Source organism: Macaca mulatta, chromosome 16 (assembly GCF_049350105.2).
Source record: "Macaca mulatta isolate MMU2019108-1 chromosome 16, T2T-MMU8v2.0, whole genome shotgun sequence".
NCBI lineage: Eukaryota > Metazoa > Chordata > Mammalia > Primates > Cercopithecidae > Macaca > Macaca mulatta.
This window is the reverse complement of record NC_133421.1, coordinates 52,707,546-52,728,042: the sequence shown is the minus strand read 5'-3', so window position 1 is coordinate 52,728,042 and position 20,497 is coordinate 52,707,546. Positions and strand designations below refer to the sequence as shown.

The 20,497-nt window shown below is 46.7% G+C and overlaps 1 protein-coding gene across 17 annotated transcripts in view; it reads left to right on the top strand.

Moving 5' to 3' along the window:
• MSI2 (musashi RNA binding protein 2) overlaps nucleotides 1-20,497 on the top strand; it is a 433,576-nt gene that overhangs the window by 12,412 nt on the left and 400,667 nt on the right. The window contains exon 1 of one of the 17 annotated variants that reach the window (XM_077970996.1): nucleotides 18,433-18,491. The exons of the other annotated variants lie outside the window; for them this stretch is intronic. The gene's annotated coding sequence lies outside the window, so the exon portion shown is untranslated. Of the gene's footprint in view, nucleotides 1-18,432; nucleotides 18,492-20,497 lie in introns of those variants that run through there. 17 annotated transcript variants of the gene reach the window in all.

Below are 20,497 nucleotides of genomic sequence, written 5' to 3'. Positions count from 1 at the left end.
TTTTGCAGATTTCCCTCTCTGCACTGCCCTTCCCTTCTCTGTACACAGCAGACCCCTCTTTGAAAGCCCAACTTCATCATTATCTTTTCCGTGAAGCTGTCCCTGCCCCTTTGTGGAAACAGTCGTATTTCTTTGGATTTCCACAGCACTTACCTTTTCTTTGGTTAAGCCCCTTCCAACAATAATAAATTAGCAAAAACTTATGGAGCACATACATCTGTTGCATGTTGTGCTAGGCATTCACTCATTCACTCATTCATTTATTCACCAAACAAGCACCGACTGTATGCCAGATACTGTGCAAAGTTCTGGGGATAGTGTGGAGAATACGACAAAGTTCCTGCCTTCACCAAACTTTTGCTCTAGTGGGGCAAATAGGCAGTGAGCAAACAGATAAGTACATAATGTGCTGTCAGGTGTGATGACCAAAGCCAGGAAAGAGTGATGGCGGGAGTGGGGTGGGCCATTTATTTCGTACAGTCAGTTGCCACTTTCAGTAGTTCAGAAATTATTTACCAAGTTTCTGCTCAGCATCAGGGACTGTGTTACGCACTTTGTTCTGAGTTTTACGGTATTTAGGTTCATGCCTTATCTCCTCCATTGGACACAAGCATATTTTACTACTACTACTACTACTACTAAAAAAAAAAAGAAAAAACCCCAGCCAGGTGCAGTGGCTCACGCCTGTAATCCCAACACTTTGGGAGGCTGAGATGGGTGGATCATGAGGTCAGGAGTTCAAGACCAGCCTGGCCAAGATGGTGAAACCCCCGTCTCTACTAAAAATACAAAAATTAGCCAGGCATGGTGGCAGGCACCTGTAATCCCAGCAATCTCGGGAGGCTAAGGCAGAGAATTGCTTGAATCTGGGAGGCGGAGGTTGCAGTGAGCCAAGATCGCGGCACTGTACTCCAGCTTGGGTGACAGAACGAGACTCCGTCTCAAACAAACAAACAAACAAAATACCCTGTCCTTAGCCCTTGCTTTGTGCTTTTGTACATCATGGATTTCCATTTAGGTAAAGGGAATGAAAAATGACAGAAGAAACACAGTTCTCATCTTTAAGGACATTAGCTCCAGGTTGGGAAGCGGGGGTGACCTGTGATACTGGAAAGGATGGGATAAGCCCAATAGAATAGATAGGAACAGCATTTTGAGGAAGGGCAATCTAAGCTTCTAGGAAGAGGTGGTCTTTGCCCCAGATCTTGAAGATCAGGTAGGAAGGAATAATGGCAGGAACACTGTTCTTCCTTCCTGCTAGGAACTGGGAAGACCAGGGTATGCAGCGGTGTGGCAAAGGGTGTGTACTGCAGAGTGATCTGGCATGAGGCTTGCAAAGTAGGTTGGAGCCAGTTTGTAGAAGGCCTCAAGGACCCGACAAAGCAAATGGAGAGGTGCTGGGGAACCTGTTGTGTGTCTCTGCGGGTGTAGGGGGGTGCTCCATGGGATGTTCTGAGCTCATTCGGACCCGTATAGAAGCTGGGGTCACTGATAGGACCATGGCTGATGCAGTTGCCTGGAGAACTTCTACCCTGGGCTTGTGGCTTAAGTTTAATTCAGACTATGTTCTCTCTGGTCAGAGTCTTCTTCTTCAGGAGTAACGCTCTTGGCAGATGCCATCTTTACCTTTGGGGGTGTGTGGCTGCTTACAAAGAGCTCTCTCATTCTCTTGTTTCTACCTTCTATCCTCTCTTCTTTTCCTCATTAACAAGGGACCATGATATAGATACAATTCCAAAGTTCTGTACTTTGTCCTTGTTTAAGCTGTGACCATGACCTCACCATGTGTAGACAGTGAGATACCATTTCTCGATGTGAACATCACAGATTGCCTGTATAACACCAGTGTGTGTGTCCTGTGGCTCAGAGCAGTCTGACCTGTGACTTCATAGATGGTATCTGCTTGGGGTCGCCTTTGGCTGAGCGGCTGGTTGGTGAAGAATATGCGTCTTTGAAATCATGATCTCTGCTTTCCGTGTGGTATGAGGTGCTCAGGTGTGGTCTTGGGGCTGAGCACCCTGTGGTGTGTTGTAGCAGCAACCTCACTTGGTCGGTACAGCTGGGACAGATGTCCCCCTGGGTCCAGAGTAGAATAAGATATCCTCAATTCTCCCTTCTTTTGAAGATAAAGCACCAGGCTTCCAACAATCTGGAATGTTAGCCTTAGGGTGGATGCCTGGCTGCTATCCTGCTTTATCTTAGCTGTGAGATTTTGAATAGTTAAAAAGAAAAATCCTAATTCAGAATAATGACTGTCATTTGTTGTGAGTTCGTATATTATAGGCATAGTACTGAGACTATATACTTAATCTTCTTTAATCCTTACAACAATCCTTTGAAATAGTTGGTATTATCTCCGTTTGACAGGTGGGTAAACTGGGGCCTGAGAGGGCAAACAGCTTTCTAGAACCACAGAACTAGCGAGGGTCAGGGTTGGCCTTTGGACCAAAGTCTCTCTGAATCCCAAGGCTTTGTTCTCCTCTCTGCTAAGCCTTGCTGCAGCTAACATGAGTGGGCAGAGTTGAGGTTGCCACTTTGCCTGATGGCTGTAAAATGCTCAGGCTGAGGAATAGAATTTGTGATATTCTAGCCGGAAAGCTTCAGGTTAATTTTTGTTACCGGTTTTCTGAGAGCCTGTTTAGCATAGGTAAGTGCCACTTACCAGCGATGGCATTTTACACAAGTCACTTAGTGGTTTTGCACCTCCACTTTCACCTGTTAAATGGGATCGCAACCGTCCCTCCATTGTAGAATTGCTAAGGGTAAGATGAACTGAGCTAATGCATATGCATGGCCTAGGGTGATAGCTGCACTTTGCGGGTGTAGTATAAGCATTCATCATCTGTTACTGTCCCCGAAAGACAGCCTTGCCTCCATCATCAGAGGACCTTATAACTGAGCAGCTTGTGGGTTGAAGGGCACTGTTGCTCCTTTCTAGGGTGAGGGATAGAACAGTACACTGAGATTGGAAAATTCTGTGTCAGTGGGAAAATTCTGTGTCAGTGGCTTGGCCTGCTCGTGGGGTCCTGGTTCTTGAGGCGAGATAGCATGCAGCCTTTATCTTGGGGATGCTTGATGGGCATTAGAAATTCATTTCCTTTTCCGTATCTGATGCCTGTGTTTTTGCTGCCTCTGAGAGTAAAGTCCCGGAGAGCAGCTAGGGAACAGCTGAGACACTGCTGTGTGAGAGGTCTCCCCATGAGTCTTCACTCTCCCTGTACTGGTCTTTATCTGCCCGGGGGTAGCTCTACCAATGACTGATCTGAAAGCATCACATTCATTTATTTGTCACTGGCTGTGACAGGCAAGTTAATGCTAATGGATTCTTTTTTTAGCCTGTTGTCTGGGATGAGTTTCTCTCAAACGTCCTGAAATCTAAGGCGTTAGGAGAATGTGTAACTTTTATGGCAGGGGAGGATTTATAAGATAAATAGGGTTTTGTGTGCAAGGACCTTAAATTTAGGTTAGGGGTATGAGCAGCCAAGGAGCGGGGGTGTTGGGCAAGCACAGAGTCTTCTTTTTGAGAAATCCATTCAAGAGCTCTAAATTGCTGTTTCTGTTTCAATTATGTGACAATTTCAAGGGTTTAGAAAAATCTAATAAAATGGTCTTGATGATGCATTCTGGGGAGAGAGTGCTTCAGAAGATCTAGGAGAATAAATTCCTTGGGGGTCAAGAGATTCTCGTTCCTGCCACCTTGGGCCTTCCTTCGTCTGGGTTTTTACATTTTTATTGTTTTGAAGGGCAGAAAACGGTGTAGGAATGTATTCAGGGCTTCATCCATACCCTCCACCGAAATGAATTATTCTCTTTGGGCAATTGCAAAATAGACGGGCCACTGCAATTTTTTTTTTTTTTTTAAGCTGACATATTGTAAACGACTTTCAGAGCATGATTTGTGTGTGTAGTGATGTTGAATAAAGCACCAAAGAAAAGAAACTGGAGGAGGGGAAAGAGTGAGGAGGGAGGCCCTATAAAAGTTTTTTCTTTTCTGCCATCAAAGCTTTTGATAGTTTCCTAAAGCACAGAAGTTTACAATGGAAGCGGGCTTTTGGGCCGCCTAGGGGAAACAGAGTGCAGAAAGACCTAGTGTAGCAAAATGTGATGCTGAGTGACATTAATGAGGTGACCGCTCTGGTGGGAGGGAGGCGAGGAACCAGCCAAGTAGCAGTTCCCATGACTTGCTCTCAGCTGAGTGTTCCCTCTGCATGCTCGCGTGGGTGCCTGTGTGTGTGTGTGCATGCACCAGTTGTGTCTCCTAAGTCTTCAGATGGAATTTTTAACACCAAAATTTGGTGTTAACTATGTTACTGTGTTTGGTTTACTGTGCTGTTCTCCACCCTAAGGAGGCCCTGAATGTTGAGTTTTGTCCTTTATTCCCACCTGCTGAAAAGTAAAGTTTTCAACTTAGAGGCATTTTGTTTTTACTTTCTGGATACCTGCTGGAGCCCGACTGGGCGGCGTGTCAGGCCAACATCACAGAGCTGGGCACTGTTGGAACACCAAACCAAGAGTGTGAAAAGTCAATATTCTCATTTCTGAAATGAATTCCAGGGAGAGGGGAAAAGAAAACCTGTTGGTGTATAGATCCCGCCCCTCCAAAGGCCCTAGATCGATAACAGTTCATATTGGTGGCATAGATGAAACATGGCAACAACTGCTTCTTAAATATTTTAGTGTCTTGGAAAGTAATCCGTATTTCCATGTTGCTCTTGTGCAAGAATTTCCAGTTACTCAAGAAAAGCTGCAACATTGTGGGTAGAAGAAGGTGAAAAACCTGGGTCTTGCTGATTTCCTGGATAGGAGTTTGAGAGTACCTGATTCAGTTGTGAACTGGTTTCGGAGAGGAAGCTAGTATTTTCATCCCATTCCTCACCATGGCATTAGAGTGACCATTCTAAACAGTACTGGTCAAGTGTTTTGAAAAACTGCTGCGACATCTTAAGAAAAATAACCAGATGGGGCCTGGGGTATAGTGGAGTGGGTGGAAACACAGTGTGTATTTACTGATACACTCTATTTTTTAAATCCCTTTCAACTCAGTTCCCTCTGGGACATCTCTCAAATGTGTCCTTTTTGTAGCTAGAGGCAAACAAACAAGCAAAAAATGTTTCAACTTTCAGATATACTACTTAATAAAAACTAACTAGTGGATTCACCCTGTCTTCTACCTGGGGAAAAAGGATCCAATTAGGATGCTCGCACCTAGGAGAGAACTGGCCTGTGAATCTCCACGAGATTGCTACATGTATATGTTTCCTCTTCTGTTTTCCAAAGCAGATAATTGGTTTTAGTAAGAACTTCTGACTTGATTAGGGGGCCCTTAGGAAATTAAAGTGTGTTTGAATTTCACAAGTATAATTTTAATTATACAAATTTTGCATTTTTCACTAGGGAGCCAGGTTCAGAACTTGTTTTCCTGTACTAATAGGGGTAGTAAAGCTGATTATGGCAGAATGCCTTACTTAAATTGCTTTGAAAATAAAAATCCTTGGATTTGATCATTGTTTTTCCCTGCAGTACACGATGTTCAGGTTAATGTCCACACACGTCCCATATTCTTGTTAAAAATGAATTTTTTTTTTCCACTGGATTCACACAACTGCAGAACAGACTGACATAGTGGGGGTGTGAGTGGGGGGGACCTCATTATGAATTTTCCTGCTGCACTTGCTGAAAGAATTCAATTAAAGTTCTTTTGAGCACAAGTCCTGCCTGGGCAGCGTGCGTTTGGCAGGCCGTCGCCTTAGCATGTTGTGATTGCCTTTATCGCCACATCATCCTGTTTGCTCAAAGCCTGTGCATTCGCGGCATGAGCCCTCCAAGCGGCCCCTCTGCAGCATGACCCCAGTGGATTAGAGTAGAAGGTGCCGTGGAAACAGTCACCTGGGTCCTTCTCCAAGGTAAAGAGATGGTGGAGGGGGGATGATCAGACCCCCTGGGCATCTCAAGAGAAGGACTGATTGTGTTCATGGGAAATGACTGTTTTTTTTTCAGGGCTATCCAGACAAAACTCCCAAGTGTCGCGGGGGAAGTGCTCTGAGAGTTTGAACTCAAGCATCCTCAAACGTCTACCCCTGTGTGGGGCTCTAAAAAGCTTTCCAGAGACCTGCTCCTGGGGCCTTCGGGGCCTTATCTCCGATATTGACAGGAGAGATTCAATAGAAGAATTTGTTCACAATAGAGAAATCATGAAACTAGCTTGTGAATGATTTGATGCCACAAAGGCTGGGGCCTCAGAATACGGGAAAACAAAGCTGCAAATAGAGGCTGGATCCCACCCACCCCCATCACCCTTTGTGTAACATTTACACATTGAAGTAAAATGTTATTTATTTATTTATTTTTTTTGAGGCGGAGTCTTCACTCTGTCGCCCAGGCTGGAGTGCAGTGGCACCATCTCGGCTCACTGCAAGCTCCGCCTCCCAGGTTCGCGCCATTCTCCTGCCTCAGCCTCCCGAGTAGCTGGGACTACAGGCGCCCGCCACCGCGCCCGGCTAATTTTTTGTATTTTAGTAGAGACGGGGTTTCACTGTGTTAGCCAGGATGGTCTCGATCTCCTGACCTCGTGATCCGCCTGCCTCGGCCTCCCAAAGTGCAGGGATTACAGGCGTGAGCCACCGCGCCCGGCCAGTAAAATGTTATTTTTACCGTCGTTATTTTTATTACTTTCTCTCCAGGTGTTCTAGCTGAGCATTTAAGAGCATGGAATCTGGAACCAGACTTTGAATCCTTGCTCTGCCACTGCAGCTGTGTGACCTTGAGCAAGCTATCTAAATATTCTGTGCCTTTGTTTTGTCATCTGTACAATGGAGATGATGATGGTATCACCTTCATGGGGTTGTCATAAGGATTATGGGACTTAACATAATAAAGGGCTTAGAATGGTGTCTGCAACAAAGGAAGTGTATGGGTGTGTGAGTTGTAGGGTTGTTAGAAAGGATCAAATCCTGTGGCAGGATTGGGTAAGTGCTCCGTGCCAGCCTTACGTAGTAGTTGAACTCTAAGTACTGCTGTCTTCTGCCTTACATATTTTTCCTTAAGTAGTGTTTGAGAAATACAAAAGAAGACACACACACGTTGTTGTGTGTTTAAGCATATGAATATATATGACTCGGGTAGAATTGCAGTGTAATTTGGATTCAGACAAATTCATGTGCCGTAACAAAGTGTGTGGTTTGTTGGCAGCACAGGCTTTGGACTCAGAGGGACCCAGTTTGAAACTTGATAACTGCCACTAACTCTGTGACTTTACGAAGGTGTCCCAGCCTTTCTGGGCTTCAATTCTGCACTTAAATAAAGGGGAATAATAGAGTTGTGGGGATTAAATGAGCCAGTGTAAATAAGGCACCTGGCGTATGGTGGTACTGAGAAAATGGGAATTCTTTTCTCTATAACCAGCAAAAGAAAAATGTTAAAGCCATCTCGAACATGGGAAAGATACAAAGTGTTCTGTTCTTGCTGGTGATGAGAGTATCTGAAGTTAGTTGATAAGTCCTTAGAGGTCTGAGTAGAGAAAAGCAGGCCATAAAAGAGGGTGTTGTTATCCTTAATCCACACGCCAAAGGGCTGTTTTAGCAGCTTCATTTCACAAAACCTGCATTTTCAAGGGCAGGGAAATCATTTCAGTTAGGAACCTCAGATGGTGTCCCCAGCCTTTGAAGATGCCTTTGTTCCTTTGACACTTGGTGGGAACTGGGAGCACAGGGCTGGATGGTCTAAGAGAGGGAGTAACTTCAGAGACATGAAAGAGCCCAAGCTGGGAGGGAGTGAGGGAGAACCTTGGGATTGGGGGCAAGGGTTACTTTTTCATAGAACCTTTTGCTTGGGGATACGGAATAGTAGATTTTGATCTACAAACCCATGAGTGCTGTCCTGTGAGTGGGAAGAAGATTGGTAGCGCTCAGGAAATGAACACAGTTCCCAGTCATTGGCCTGGGAGATGCTGACACTCAGACCTATTGTCGGGGCTGGGAAAGCCCCCACATGCCTTGGGGCGTCCCCTGTGTGTGGGTCCCCTTCGCTTCATGTCCACTGGGTGGAGTTTACCAAGTATTGCTGGGAACGGGGAACAAGATCATGATTATAAGTGGATCCTGGGCAGGGGATGGGGTGCGTGTGAACGTTGGTGTGTAGAGGGTGGAAAGGGAAGGAGAGAAGGGGTGGCCGGGAGGAGGGAAATAGCAGTAGATTACATTGACTAATTATAGGGAAAAAGCCATATTTGCTGCTCCATTAAGTGATCACTAGGCTATGAAGCAGTTTATTGTAATTAATGCAGAAACAGCAAGTAAGTGTTGAGTTTGGAGTGGAGGGTCTCCAGGAGCCCCTCCCTCCTTCAGTTCTCTGTGCTCACTGTCTCCCTCCCCTCCCTCAAGTTCGTTATCCTTGGAGAGAAAGAGTCTTGGGGGAGCATCTTTTTGGGAAAGGCTGTATAGCACAGTCTTGGACCAGTTTTCTACTGGTTTATTTTGACAAAGAAAGATCTTTTACCTGACCTCCTTCAGAAGATTCTGTAGGGGTTTTTACGTTTTCTAAGGCTGAAGGAGGAGGGACAAACCCATGTCATCATTGCTATTCTTGCCACAATCATTTTAATTTCGGCACATGAAAGTGGCAGGTTACACATCCAAGTCCATCGAGTTATGGGCCGTGCGGAGTTGTGATTGCTTTCCTTGATGATTTCTTGTTCAAATCAGCAGTGCTCTTAATTTTCCAGATGAAGTAAAAAGAAAATTGGAGACTCCCCTCCCGCCTGGCGTCTCTTCATCCAAGGTTTTCTGAGCATGACTCTGATTTGGAGGGTTAATATTAATTAGGAGCCAGTTTAGACCTCAGTTGCTTGATGAGGTAGCTTCAACTGTTGTCACGAATGTGACTCCTTTTTACATGCGCCTGCTTTTGGTGAAAGTTTCTGGGTTTAAAAGCCAAAGGAAGAAATATGCAGAGAAAGATAGAGGAAGGGCCAATTACTAAAGAAGTGCAAAGCATTCTCCTAGAACTTGAGGGAGGAACAAGACCAGAGAGACTGGGTGGGTGTGGGTTCTGAGCTGCTACCTTTCCCAGTGTGCTGCCTCTGCTGTTGCCTCAGTTTCCTTTTTTGTAAGTGAAGGTCATCTCTAGCTTCCTAAAAGGGCCATGACTCATTTCCTTGGTTTCCAAATTGGGTGACGCTGGAATTTCTCTGAGGCAAGTCCCTGGTGAGTGCCAGGTAACGGAGGCGCCTCATTTTTGTGCTGAGGTTCAAGGTTTCCTGGCTCCCAAGTTTTCCCAGAGCTGACTCGGTCTCCTGGGGGACAGTGGCAGAAAGGATGAGACCAGAGAGAGTGAGTGAGCCCCACTGCACAGTCAGGGGAAAGGAGACCTGGAGAGGAAGGGACCTGCTCTCCTTGGGTTATATCGTGTTAGGGACCTTTCTTCCATGGACTGGGGGTTTGGGTTGGTTTTCTTTTCTTTTCTCTTTTTTTTTGAGATGAAATTCTACTCTGTTGCCCAGGCTGGAGTGCAGTAGTGCGATCTGGACTCACTGCAACCTCCGCCTCCCGGGTTCAAGTGATTCTCTTGCCTCAGCCTCCCAAATAGCTGGGATTACAGGCACCCGCCACCATGCCCAGCTAATTTTTTTTTGTATTTTTAAAAGAGGCGGAGTTTCGCCACCTTTGGCCAGGCTGGTCTCGAACTTCTGACCTCAAGTGATCCACCTGCCTCAGCCTCCCAAAGTGCTGGGATTACAGGCATGAGCGACCACGCCAGGGCTGGTTTTCTTTTTGACAGGGTGGTTTGGGTCATGAGGGAGTACGGCAGACTATGGGTGTGAATGTTCCAGTCCTAGTGGGAGAGACTTGACTTCTGTCTCTTGGTCTCTTAGCCCAATGCTGATGTGCTGAACATGACCTCAGGCACTTTGCCTTGCAGCTTCGTGTTTCGATTTCCCCATCTGTAGACGGGAAGAATGAAGGCATGTGGTGGGAAGCAGGGCTGATTAGGGCTTAAGAGAAGAGGCTTAGGAGGCAGACAGTCGTAGGGTTACTTTCTGGCCTAATAGTTTCCTAGCTGCTTGACCTCGGGGAGTTCACTCAACTTTGTTAGTCCTTAATTTCCTGATATGTAAAATGGGATAATACAATACGAGCATCTACCTGACAGGATTGTTGTAATGTTTACAGGAGACAGTGTTCATAAAGTACAGTGCCTGGGAGGTGGCTAGCACCTTATTCCTGGGGGCTACTTTTAATGTTAACAGCTCCATAGTGATTTGACCAAAGGTTTCTGAGAGTTGAGCCAAGACGCAGACTAGAAGGGACCACATTGAGAAAACATTTGAGGCTGGGTGCAGTGGCTCACGCCTGCACTCTGGGAGGTGGAGGTGGGAGGACTGATTGAGGCCAGGAGTTGGAGACCAGCCTGGGCAACACAGTGAGACCCCTTTCTACAAAAATACGAAAATTAGCCAGGTGAGGTGGTACATGCCTGTAGTCCCAGCTACTCAGGAGGTTGAAGTGGGAGGATTTCTCCAGCCCAGGAGGTTGAGGCTGCAGTGAGCTATGATCACGCCACTGTACTCCAGCCTGGGCAACAGAGCAAGACCCTGTCTCTTAAAAAGAGAGACAAGGAAAGAAAACATTTGAACTCCACAGATTGACATTCTGATTTGAACAGTTTCCCATAGAGGGAGAATTGCAGTGAAAGAGGCAAGGCCTGCCCAAAATGCATGGTCTGGAACTTAGGTGATGAAGTACCCTGCACCACCCAGCTTCGAGGAGATGGGGACTGGGGTTTCCCCTTGCTTGACATCTTAATCACTTCACTGCGGGAGAAGGGGAGGAGGGACAAGAGGAGGACCAATCCCCAAGGGACACGGAGACCCACATTAGGTTTTGGAACCCATGCCTGGTACTATCTGAATTTGAAAGCTTTGCTCGACTGAGGCAGAGCTGATCAAAGGCCATTTGCTGTTTTAGAGTGTTCCTACATGCATCTGGCAGACAGAGTTCCGTCTTTTTATTGCTTCCATTCCCACTAAGACCTCCATCCTCCCACTGCCCCCCGCCCCTTGGTGAGCTTGGTGCGATGGTTTTTTTTTTTCATTTTAAGTTCCGGGATACATATGCAGGATGTGCACGTTTGTTACAAGGTAAATATGTGCCATGGCAGTTTGCTGCACCTATCAACCCATCACCGAGGTATTAAGCCCTACATGCATTAGCTGTTTATCATGATGCTCTCCCTCCCGATGAGATGGTTTTAAGTCGGCACCAGCACCTGTTTCTCATGCCTTGTGTATGCAGCAGGAACTGTGAACTGGGGGCAGGTCCACGCCCGTTGGCCCCTGCAGACGTCGAGCTGTGGACACCAGTGCTTGCATGGAGAGCCGGTGTCTGTTGGCTGTATCTCAGCTTTCTTTTCAGGGTGGACCTGATACAGGTGTTCTAGGTGGGAAAAGCCATAGCACTTGTTGTGAACTATTATTGTTAGTCTCTGGAAGGGAAGGTGGAAAGGGGAATCTACACCAGTGAGCACAACACAGGCCGCGTATGGACAAACATGAGGTTGCTCGGCTTGCTCTTAGACCCGGAGGAGACAGAATCAGATACTAACCTATCCTCTGACTGCTCGCAGGCTAGCAGGGAGGCGGGTGTATAAACCAGGATGTGAGCTAGAGGGGACTATGGCCATGAACAGGAGGGGCACAGAGAACAAAGCAAGCAGGGCAGGCTTCATGGAGGAGGCCTCATGAGCTGAACCTTGAGAGAGAGGAGATCCTCCAAGTTGAGGGAACTGTGGGAGCAGTTAGACAGCTTGGCTTTTCGGGGGTGTAGCACATTGTTCCTTATGGGCTGGGGTATCATGTGCAGAGGAGGGCAGAGCGAAGATTGATTTGCTCATTATGCAACGAACGTCTGGAGCTCCAGTCCTGAACCAGGCTCAAAGCTGGGGAATAGCAACTCAGTCTCTGCCCTTGTGGAGTTTGTGACTGGCAGGGACATGTTCATTAAACAACTTATTGCATGATTCACTACTTTTCTTTTTCTTTCTTTTTTTTTTTTTGAGACAAGATCTTGCTCTGTCTCCCAGGCTGGAGTGCAGTGGCACAATCAAAGCTGACTGCAGCCTTGAATTCCTGGGCTCAAGCAGTGCTCCTGCCTCAGCCTCCCAAGTAGCTAGGACCGCAGGCACACATCACTGTGCCTGGCTAGTTTTTTAAATTTTTTGTAGAGGTAGGTCTCTCACTTTGTTGCTCAGGCTGGTTGAACTCCCCTGAGCTCAAGTGATCCTCTTGCCTTGGCCTCCCAAAGTATTGGAACTACAGGCATGAGCCACAGTGCCTGGCCTGATTCATGATTGAAGTACCATTACCATAAATGCTATACATCCATGCATTGGATGTTAAAAGGATCATAACAGAAAAACGAGGTGTCCTTTGGGTTTTGGGAAGGCTTCCTGGAGAAATAACATTGAGGCTGAGCTTGACGTAGGGAGGGAATTACCAGGGTGCATTTCATGTGCTGAGGGAAGAGAGGGTGGCTGGAATGCAGAGAGTGAGGAGGACGGGGGAGAGGCGAGGCCACACTTGTTTTGGTGGGGATAAAAATTCTTATCCTAGGAGGGGTGGGGAACCCATCCATTTAAGAGTTTAAGGGATGGGATGGGAAATGGTCAGGTTTGCATTTTGAAAATCTCTCTCTGACAGTCTACACGAAAAGTGGCTTGTGGGTACCCCAGTGGGCTATGGGTAAGTAAGTTGTTGCAGTGATCAGTAAGTATGTATCAGTAAGTAAGTAAGTAAGTAAGTAAGTAAGTAAGTAAGTAAGTAAGTAAGTTGTTGCAGTGATCCACTTGAGGAAGGATGGCTGCTCAGCTGAGTTCTTGGAGGTAGTGATGGAGACCAGCAGATGGATTTGAGATGCATCTGAGAATCGGAGCAGCAGCTTGGTGGTTTGGTTAGCTGAGGAGTAGGAAGTGTTAAAAGTGACAGGCAAATTTGACTTCTCATTGATGTGGGCAGAGCCCCCAACCCCCACCTCCTTGCGATTGAGAGTGTTGGCCCATGCAGGAGACAGGCAGGGCAGGTGTGCCTGGCTCAGGGGGTTGAGTGTAACCCCTTGGCTGGTGATCGACATACTCTTAATGACAGATCCCTATTGGTAAACTTGTTTTTGAGCTTGCATTGTATACATATTTATTTATAAATGACATACATATACTTCTGTACTAAAATAGCATGCTCCTAATAAGGCAAATAATTAAAAATAAAATAGGATGAGAAAAAAAGCTAAGCACACATAAAAATTTTAATCTTTTTCTTCCAAACTCTACTTCGGGGACCACTACTTTTGGCCGTGGGGAGCCCTTAATGAGTTTTAGGGTAGAGGTGGCCAGGTCACATGGTGTTGAGGAAAGAGCACTCTGCAATCCAGGGGCTCTCCCGTGAGCTCTGCCCAGGCCAGGGGCCCAGGGAAGGAGGTGCTCTTGCAGTCTTGTCATGTGTGGCCTGGCGAGTCGGACATGAAATTGTGGCATAATTGCTATCCCTCCAGAAGTGATGTTGGTAATGTCATGCCAGGTGTGTGAGGGCTTATTGGTGTTTGATGTTTGCTAGTCTGTGTGTGCTCAACCTATGGGAATATGGCAAGGCCCGCTCCCCTGTGGTCCAGCAGGTTCCTGTCTAGAGGGCTGAAGGCCGTACTTAGCCAGGGAGAGCTTGATCTTCTAAAGAGAGCATCACGTGAGGGATATAGTGTCAGTTCTCGCAGCTCTACTACCTGCAGCGCCATCAACAGCCAGTTCTGAGCTCATGTGGGCCACTCTTCCCCTTTTTTCTGGTGGATTGATAATAATACTTCCCTACTGAACTCCAAAGACTGAAAATGATGCAAAGTGAATTGTTTCTATCTTTGCAATCCAAACGTTCCTCTTCGTTTACTTTCCAAATCCCTTCCAGCAAATTGGTATTGCCACTCTCCCTCCGTCCCTAGGTTCTCAGAGGCTAATTCCGTTCCAGCTCGCTCCATTTAGCTCTTTCTTCGAGCTGAACCCAAGCTAGGATCTTGCCTTCCAGAGAATGCTTTAAAAAGCCTTGTTTCCCAATATACTGTGTTTCAGTTTTCCACGAGTGCATCCGTGCTCGGGAGAGGTGTACGAGCTGCCTTTACATGTGAGAGGTGAACAAATCAAAGGTGAGCCCGTTCTGCCTCAGTGAGGCCTTTTGTGTAAAAAGGGCCTTCTGGAGTAAAGCAATCAGGTTGACTGACAACTGCCGAGGCTACCAGTGACAGTCCTGCTCCGTGGGATAACTTGGAGAAAAATCAGGGCCAAAAGCAGACAAAAGGATGTCCAGAAACTGGAGGTGGGGAAGCCTGAGTGAGATCAAACAATCTGAAAATGTGTCTTCCATCCATTTAGGGCTTTACGTGCAGCGAGGTTGGAGTGGCCGGCTGAGGATGTCAACATTTTAAATTTGTCCCTGCTTTGACTTCCCTAGCTTTATCTCCCTTCAGATCAAAGCGGGGAGACTAGGAGTTGTCACTACTGGATTTGGTTTCAGACTATGTTGGTGTATCCTTGCTTTATGACCTTGGGGTTTCCCGTCTTTGCTTGGGGTGACGGGTTCATTTCAAACAAGAAGTGAGATGTGTGTTGCGGTCTTTTATTCAGAGTGGGGAGCTCTTAGAAGCACCCACAGAGGCTTTGAAAGGACTGGGAAGCAGCTTGGAGGGTCAGTTGTGTATTTTCCAAGGATTCCTGAATATCAGGAATCCAGAAGTTTCTATTTGTTAGCCTTGCTGCTCCTCCAAGGAGCCATCCTGAAGGCAGTTTAGTCCTGCACCGGGAGACAAGGCACAGGCCTGAAGAATTTCTGCCCCCTGCTGTATAATAAATCTGATACTAAAATTAGTGCTGGCCTCCTGAGCCATATTTCTTGCTGAGATGATAAAGAAGTGTGTGTGTGGCAGGCTCGTCTTTCAGGATTGGAGGATGTTGCTTTATGTCAGATAAGTGTCCAGGTCTTGAGATCATTTTTTTTATGGCAGCCTCTCCCCCATTTCCCTGCTTCCTCTCCCTCTTCTTCTGTTTTGTTAGGGGTAGGAGTAGGTAGGGGTGAATAGGGGAGAAATATTTTAGCTTGTCTTCTGGTTTTGTGTAAGTCTCTGTCACCGTAGGTAGATGTTCCTTGAGAATCTTTTTGAAGGTTTTGTAATTGAGTCTTTTACCTCTGTGGCAAGATATATTCACTTTCTCTAAAGTGTTTACTTTATGCTTGGGCGGGGGGTGGGTGGGTGGGGGGCAGACTTTTTTTTTTTTTTTTCAGGGAACTCAGTCTCTAGAAGAGACTTGCCGCCAGGGCAGTTGAATGGCCAGCTTACGACTTTAATAGTTGAGGCGGCATCTGGGCCCCTTGCTGAATGGCAGTCCTCTGGCAGGGCGATTTTGCTTTTAAAACAACCATGTTCACCTTTAACTGCAAACGGCTGTGACGAGAGTTGTATTTAATTTTAAATTGCCCATGTCCAGTAACCCTCTGTACCTCTTTAAATAATAAAATGTTTTTAATCTTCCTGCAGCTGTGTTCTCTGTGTGGGGGCTTGCTGTTTTTGGAAGAGGAGGGGGCTTCTGTGCCTCCTCTCCACTCCCTTTCTTTTCCCTTTCAAACTCACCGGGACTTCTAGAAAATGCCATTTCGCTAAGAGTGGAATCCGGCCTGTAAAGTCTCCGGAGTGAGTGCTGGGAAGTTTATAAGCAGAGGCCGCGCAGGGTCAGTCAGGAATGTCAGCCCCTGGGGCTGAAGTGCTTCCTTTGTGGGCCAAACCCAGAAGTCCCTTTGTATTGCTGACCCATTAAAGAGTCCATAACTTTTTCTCCCCATTCCCCGCCTCCAACTTCAGGGGGGCTTGATTTGTCTGTTATAATCGGAAACAGATTTTGGGCTCCTGATCCATTATAGACGTGTTTGAGATGGATGCCAAACCTGAACCTGAAGCCACTTAAAGAGCATGTGAACATGTGTTTAGATGTAAAGGAAAGAAAGGAAGAGAGAGGATGAGGAAAGAAATAGCCTCTTCCAAATCCCCCAAGCTAGAAACAATCCTGAAATGATAACACACAAGAAAAACAAAACAAAACAAACAAACAAACAAAAAACTCCATTTAGACCGTAAGAAAGCATGGGAGGAGAAAATTTGGCTCCAGAGTCAGCCAAGTTGGTGCTTAGTCTGGGATGAACAGCCCGGTGAAGGTTAAAGGAGGCAGGAGACCACACATGCCTGCGCACTCCGGGAAGCATGGTTCAGGTGGGGCCTCCCGAGTCCAGGGGAATGTGTGTCCCAGGCTTGGAGCAGAGGGTGGCAGGTGGGTGGGGCCACATGGGAAGCACTCATGTTGTGCCCAGCAGGTCCATGTTTCTATCCCGGAGACCCTTGGGTTAGGAAATATTGATTGCTCTGTATTTATAAACAATCTTTAAGGGGATCTAGTACCAACACAAATAGTCAACCTCAGGCTAATCAAGTGGCCTCCTCTCAACAGGGGAGAGAAGCCCATTGCTCTGATTTTCTGGATCAACACGGCTCCAGATTTATTTTCCTTTTTAATTCTCAAAAGGGGCCTGCTGAGTTGAGCATTGCCCAAGTATTGGTTTCTTTTCATCCCTGTGGAATTTTTTTCCCCTTCTTTAATGAAAGAGTCAGGTGAATTGGCTGTGCTGGGCCCTCCACCCGGTCGTGGTTGTCCTGGTGACGCCTGGCTGCAGGGTTTCGAAAGTGGCCCCTTATTTCAGCTGTCCTTGAGGCTCAGTCCTGTGTTCCCCCTGCTGCCGCCACCCACCCAGCACCCGCCACCCGGAAACGTTTGTAGTGCAGCTGCTGGTCCAGAACTCGAACTGATGTGTCTCTCACTCCAAACAAAAAATAAACCTGTGTGCTTTATGGATGTGTTTTAGAGGTGCGCCTGTGTGTTTTTTTCTTGACAAGCTCATTCCCTACAGCTGTGCAGTCACAGCCCACTTTGAAATCTGCAGCATGTGTATATTTTTAAGTGAATAAGTACGAAGAGATGGGAAGATGTGGTTTGACTGTAATCCCACGTAAAACACTCTGACCCCAATTTTTAAAAAATTATTTCATTAAAATATTGTAGGAGACTTACTGAGAAGAAGAAAGTTTCTAAGTTGGTGGGATTCTTGTGTCTCTTAGTGTAGGGTTGACTTTTTTTTTTTGTCACCATGGAGATGAGAAGCATGGGGCTTCATGGCGTCATCTGCCCCCACTGGGGGAGGGCTTGTTGGCACAAGTCACCTCTAGATCAACGTCAGTCTCATCTGCTGGAGATGGGAGAAGTTCAGGTTGGCCAGGGGTTTACCCTGTGCCCTCCTCAACTAGAGTTAAAATGACCTTTTTGTGCCTTGGGAAGACAACCTTGGTAACAATTTATGGAGCTTAGCAGTGATCAGTGTTTGGATTTTCTCTTTCTTCAACCCCTCCCCTTTCTGGAAGACTTGTAGGAGGAAAGGGGAGGTTTTTCTGTGTATAGATTGGTGTCGGTTTCTTAGAAGTTTCTTCTTTTCACGTTAAAAAAAATTGTTTGCATCCCTCCTCTTAGATAAGGATCCATCAACATCCTTGTTAGAGCCCAGTGCCGAGGGGACCCTGGGGCACGTACTGTTTTCAAGGTTAGAGAGCAACAAACTTTCAGAGTAGCCAGAGTTGCAGGGGAGGAGGGTTCTTTGGGTTCAAGGTTACCCGTTTTTCCTCTGCTAGGAAGAAAGCCTTTTTGTTTTCTTTTGCCGACTTCTTCCAATAGCTTAGAGCAAATAGATTAGCAACCCAGCAGAAACCAAACCAAGGAACAAATAAAGGGGAAGTTCGCAGAGGGCCCTTGGCTGGGGGCTGGGGGCTGGCTGCTGCCGAGGAGGCCAACTTGCGGTTTTCCATTTTCACGTTGAACCGCGTTGTCTCAGCGTTCGCCGGTATTCACAAAATCAGAAAGAAAGGAAGGTGGTGGTGGGAGGGGACACTTTTCAGGAGCGGTCGGGGTGTGGGGAAAGTATGCCCAGCTGCGTGTTATTAGCAGCCTTCAAATAAAGTTTGTGGAAGGTTCTGGCCCCCACAGCCATGCCTGGGAAGCTTCTGTGTTCTTAGTAGGTGTTTTGAATTCTGTGAGATGGAACCGAACATTTAAAAACAGTTACAGGAACATCTCCCCAAGTAGGTCTTCCTGAGAATTTCTGTGTACATGGAACTCTGTTTTCCTAGCAAGCATCATTGTATTTTTAGAAATGTTTTCTTTTCTCCTTGCCCGTCAGTTAGCCAAGCCTCCTACCACTCACTTTCTGTTGTGTAGTTGTGATTTTATGAACAGGTGTTTGGATGATGAGGGGTTATATTAAAAAAATACTAAAGAATACGTCTTATCACGTGAATCAGTTTCTTTTTATTCAACGTGGATGGAGTGGGAGTGGAGACCAATCTGTTTTGTATTCCTACAATCTGACGAGAGTAAGAAAAAGTTCATGTTGTTCATATTAGCTAGCCAGCCTCTTTCTCTCTTTCCCTCCCTCCCTTCTTTCTTCTTTATTTTTTCTTTCTTTCCTTTCTTTTGCCTAATACCTAATTCCTTATCTCATTTCTGGGATTTTGAGAGAATAATTTTCACGTGGGGCGACAGAACTAGTGGTTGTAGTTTCGCTTGTTTTTTTGACATTAAGGAAGCAACTTAACAAATAGTCTTTTTTTTTTCCTCAGACTGAGCACACATTTTAAGTGTTTTAGGGGGAAGCTCTGAAGGTGGTTTGTGGTGATATTTTTTAAAATGTTTTGAAAGCTTTAGTCTCTCCTGGAAGCTGTGTGTCCCTGCATTTTCCTCGACGGTCGCTAATAAGAACTGCTGGTCGAAATCAGTGTCTCTGAGAGTCATTGATTCACTAATTGCTCATCATGGAGTCCTGGCTTCCCCCTCCTGCTGAGAGCACTTTTGTTTTCTGCTATTCTGCAAGGAATTGGACAGATTTCTGGAGTGTTTAAGAGGTAACCAATAAAAGAGTTTGGCGTGCCCCTGTTGGTAATTGTGCTTCTCGGAGGTGACCATGTCATTGGTATCCGGGCTCCGTAAACAAGGGGCTGCCTTACCAGTGACCTTTCCCGCCTAAAACCGAAGGCCCCAAGGTCGCTTGTCTGATGGAGAATGTATTTCCCGGCTCACTGTGAGCCTCCACTTAATTTGTTCCTTTCCTAAGGCAAAATGACCTTCCGGTAAACCTACACCCCCTACCCCCCCCTTATTATTATTTATTTATTTTTCTGGTGAACAAACGGAATTAGGAAAGGTGTGTTCTTTCAGGAGAGAGCGGGCAGCGTGGGAGGAGACGGCAGTCTGGCTCATTAAAATGCCGAGGTAGGTTTAAGCTGTTTGCCAAGTGTGGGTCCTGCAGGTCAGCGTGTGATGGCCAGAAACAAAGCAAGGCCTAGAGAGAGGCTGGCCTGGAGGCAACTGGCTCGCACCGCAGAGAGTTTTGAAGCCACATTTCTTCATTGGAAATTTAAAAAGAAAGAAAAAAAGCAACCCCTTTTGCTCCGTATTCATCATCTCTATAGTACCCCACAAATAAGTGGTCTCAAAAGCTTTTTTTTTTTTTTTAATTTGCTGAACCTTTCTAATAGGACCCTTTCTGAGGGCCCCATGAGCCCAAGAATGCCTCCTTGCAATGTTAGTGTGGGAAATTAGTGCAGGCCCAAGGAAAGGAAGTGTGAAACTGCTTCCCTCAGTGAACACGCAGCCTGGCGAGGCTGCCCTGTGTGTCTTGGAAGCCCCGCTGGGCCTGAGTTTGAGTGCCATATGATTTGCTGGCCCAGCACCCCTTCCATGGGTCCCTCTCGGCCAGCGTCGAGGAAGGGGTACAGTGGGGGACAGAATAGTGTGTGTTAGGGGCCATCTGCGGACGCAGGACTGCCGCGTCTTACCGTCCTAACTTGTTGCTCAGTCCTGGAGTCTTGAATGTTGACTCTCCTGGGCTTGGTTGGCCGCTGCTGCTTTCCTGTGGTTGTTGGTTTGTGTTAGGTGTTTGGTCCTCTGGTTTGCTTTGGGTGTTGGGACTTTAGCTCAGGAAAGAGGCCTGTGGTGCTTCTCTGCCTTTCAGCTCCTACGTGGGGCATTGGAAAGCCCTTTCCCTGCCTGGTTGAAACCTTCGCAACTGCACACCTGGCCCACCTGGCAGTCAAATGGATTCCATTGCAGCCCCCGCCTAGAGGGGAGCAGGATGTCTGTTTCGGCCAGTTATGAATGAAATCAGAATTCCTGTGCTGGCAATGCCATTGTGCATAAGGAGTGCAAGGAACGCACTGGGCCATCTTCCCGGAGAGACCCTGTGGATGAAACAGGTGTGGTCAGATGATCCCCTGGAGACAGCAGTAGTGGAGAGTGTGGGAGAGCAGGCCGGGGCAGCACCAGGAGGAGCAGGAGGAGCTCCAGGAGGATTCTCGGCCTCCTCCTCCTTTATTCCTCCATC